Source organism: Capsicum annuum, chromosome 4 (genome assembly GCF_002878395.1).
Source record: "Capsicum annuum cultivar UCD-10X-F1 chromosome 4, UCD10Xv1.1, whole genome shotgun sequence".
In the NCBI taxonomy this organism is placed as follows: Eukaryota; Viridiplantae; Streptophyta; class Magnoliopsida; order Solanales; family Solanaceae; genus Capsicum; species Capsicum annuum.
In genome coordinates, this window is record NC_061114.1 from 106033789 (window position 1) to 106038153 (window position 4365).

Below are 4365 nucleotides of genomic sequence, written 5' to 3' on the forward strand. Positions count from 1 at the left end.
CTTCTTCTTCTTCTTCTTCTTCTTCTTCTTCTTCTTCTTCTTCTTCTTCTTCTTCTTCTACTTCTTTATTTCTAATTTTTATTTCTCCTTCTTCTTTTTTTTCTTTTTCACTTCTTTTTTTTCAATCTTTTATTTTTCATTTTTGTTTTTTATTTTTTTTATTTTTTATTTTTTTATACTCTTCTATCTCTATCTTTTATTTTTGAAAGTCAAATATCTATATCATATATACATATTCAAAAAATATACAAAATAAATAGGCATACAGATCTGCATATGTGTTTACGGTAAAAAAACATACATATATATCTGCATATGTATTTACAGAAATACATATCTGACTCACATGTATATATAAACATATAGGACACAAAATCTTTATAACAAAAATGACATTACATACATATACATAGAGGTAATAAAAAAATATATGATACATATCTTAAACCATAAATACATATGTTACCCTCTAAAATGACATAATATGTATAGTTCAAAGACAAATTCAACACCGTATAAAATACATATAACTCTGCATATATATTTACAGAATACATACCTGATCCATATATATATTCTTATTTTATATGAGTCACCATTGTATTTCGCAAATACATATGAAGATATATAGTATAGTTATGTTTTTTACTTTTTAATATGAATATGATATGTATTCTGTAAATATATATGTATGTTTTGTACTGTAAATATATATCCAGATCTGTATGGCTATGTATTTTATATATATTTTTAATATGTGTATGTGATATACATATTTATCTTTTCAAAATAAAACTTTGAGATAGAAGAGTAAAAAAACAGAAAAAAACAAACATATTAAAAAAATGAAAAAGGAAAAGTGAAAAAAAAAAAAAGGAAGAAAGATAAATATAAGTGTAAAAAAAAAAAGAAACAAAATAAAATAGAAAAATAAGAAGAAGAAAACAAAAATAGAAAAAGCAAAGAAAAGATATGAGAAGGGAAAAAAATGAAAAAGAAAAACAAGAGAAATAAAAGAGAGAAAATAAAGTGGAAAGAAAAAAATGAAAAAGAAAAAGAAATAAAAATAAAAAATAAAATGATAAAAAAGTAAGATAAAAAAAAACTAATAAGAAATAAAGGTAGAGATATAAGAGAGTGAAAGACAATAATGATGTTTTATTTTGAAATCTTGAAGATCATGGAGATAATTATCTTCAAATGTGAAAAAGAGGGGAAAAAGAAAACAAAAACTAAAAAAAAAAAAAGGAGAGAAAATAATAAAAATAATAATAAAATAAAAAAAATAAAATGATAAAAAAATAAGATTGAAAAAAAAGGGTAAAAGATATGGCTATATTTGGGGGAGGTGAAATAGTGGAGTGAAAATAGAAAAAATATAAAGTAGTGAGAGTAAAACATGCACTTGCCTGGTTAATGACTAAAATAATGCTACTCTTGCTATAAACTATAATTTTACAAAAGTGTTGTTATTTATTGTAATTATAGTCTTAAGTATGCTACTTTCTGTAATTTTTTCTATTTAATTTTTAGTTGAATCGGGTCAGTAAAAGCATAGGAAATGGGTGTCATAAAATTTTTAAAACCTTTTACCATTTTTGAAATTAAATAAATATTAGAATTATTATTTAAAAAAAATCATGGTAACAAAATGAGTCAAATTAGTTAGATAACGATGGTATATTTATAGGGACCTTGAATTAAAAAGGACAAAGTAGTTACTTAATTAGGTGGAATCCTTCAAGTTTTAAAAATTAGATGAAAGAGATAAAAAAAAATAGTTTTTTTTTAAACATTTTTGCTCCAACAACTAAAAAGGGTGTCTCAACAACTATAGAAGTTGTTTCAACAACTATAAAGTAGTTCGACAACTTCACAAAGTTGTTCAACAACTGTGCAAAGTTGTTGGACAACTTTGATAGTTGTTGAGACAACTATTACAGTTGTCCATCAATTGTCCCAGTTGTTTAAGCGACTTTCTCTTTTTCAATTTAATAATATTGTGGTCCCCACTTGTATCCTGTTTTAGTAGCCGTTTGGCCATGAAAACTAAAATTTTTTGGAGTTGGAGTAGTGTTTGACCATGTATTTTTTTAATTTTTTTATTTAATTTTAAAAATACTTTTATAAATATGATTTTATGCCCCAACTTTTACAAACTATCAAAATCACCCAACTAAAATTTACCTACTAACAGGAAAAGAACACAATTAACCACTTTTATAAAAATAATTACATATACATGGTCATATTTAATGAATTTCAATTATGACATATATAATATTTACATTAATAGCCATTTTGAAGGGGAGCCTTGGAGTAACTAGTAAAGTTCCTGCCATGTGATCAGGAGGTCACAGGTTCAAACCTTGGAAACAGCCTCTGGCAGAAATGCAAGGTAAGGCTGCATATGATACACCCTTTTGGTGGGGGCCTTCCTCGAACACCACGCATAGCGGTACCTTTAGTGCACCGGGCTACCCTTTTTTTTTATTAATAGCCGTTTTCTCATATTTGAGATTTTTAAATATGAATGTTATTTTAACACATCACTGCTTCCTATTTTTTAGGTAACAAATATTATCTTTCAAACAAATTTATTTTTTTAGGAATTTATTTAATTTATTTTCTTTATTTTTCGTTCCTAAAAATATAGGAAATAATGAGTTGTTATTAAATTTTAGGGTACCACTACTTTATTTCTTTAATTTTCTTATACATGAAAGATTTTACTGTGCGTGAATAAATTATTTCTATGTAAAACACACTTAGCATATTTATGGTATATTATATCATATACCATAAATATATAAATATGCTTAGTATGTTTCTTTATACTTTTTGTATATTTATATATGTGTGTATATGGTATATACATGTTATAGACTTTATATATAACATACTTTGTATATTTATGTTATAAATATGCTTAGTATGTTTCTTAATACTTTTTATATTTATATATGTGTGTATATGTCTCTTTCTTGAGCCGGGGGTCTATCAGAAACAACTTCTCTACCTCTTCGAAGGTAGTAGTATGGACTGCGTACATTTTATCCTTCTCAAACCTCACTTTTTGGGAATACACTGGGTCTGTTGTTGTTGTTGTTGTTGTTGTTGTATATGTGTGTACATGGTATATACATGGTATAAACTTTATATATAACATACTTTGTATGTTTCTGCTATAAATATAATACTTTATATATTTATGGGTATAAATATAATACTTTGTATATAAAGATACCGAGTATTATGGTATGTAAAGATAGCAGCTGTAGTTTAAGGTATAAATCCGTATCACAATAGAAAAATTATTATTATTATTATTATTATTATTATTATTATTATTATTATTATTATTATTATTATTATTATTATTATAGTAATTAGGATCATTAGCAGTAAAATAATGTTTTAAATAAGGGAGAAAAATTATGATGAGAGAGAAAAAGAGATATATATTAATTAGGATAACATTAAGTTTGAAATTATAATTATCTTATACTTTAAAACTGCTATATACGTAATATTGAAAAAGTAATGTTATAAGGAGAGTTTTATGTAAAAATTTAAAAGATTGGGGTTATATATAATAATAATAAAAGCTGGAATTGGAGTTGAAAAATTGTGAAAACACCAAAAACCTGTTTTCCCTTTTCAGAAAAATTTTTCTAAATTATTTTCCAAATTTTCATGGCCAAACACCACAATTTCCAACTCCAAGAAAATTTTTCGAAAGTAAGAAAAAAATTTCATGTCCAAACGGGCCCTTAATTAAAGACTTGGGATGGTCTTTCAACTCATTTTTCTCTATAAATACGCCATTTCTTAAGCGGTGAGGGTATATATGCACCATCTCATTAACGAGGAATATATTCGATCTAAATTGCAAAGTTGAGGGGTGTTTTTACCCCTTTTTAACTTTAAAAAACAAGCAAAACATGTTATATCATGCCTACTATATTTTTTAACTAAAGGCTAAGCTCCTATGTGACCTTAAATTTTGATGTGGAAATATGAAAATTTGAGTTTTTATAGTGATTTTTAAAATTCGAAGTTGTTTTTGGTCATGTATTTTACTTGAAATGTTTTAAACTTTTGATAGTAGAAGTCTCAAAACTAGTGACTTGAAATATTTGGATATCAAATTTTCAAAATCTAGTCACATTGCATTATCAAACATATATTTGAAAATAAATTTTCAAATTCTAACTTTCAAAAGATAAGGTGAAGCGCTAGTGAAGTTTTATGCTAAGTGACATATGAATTTGGAAAGAAATAAATTGATTAAGGAGCCATATACATACATATATACATACATACATACATACATACATACATACATACATACATACATACATA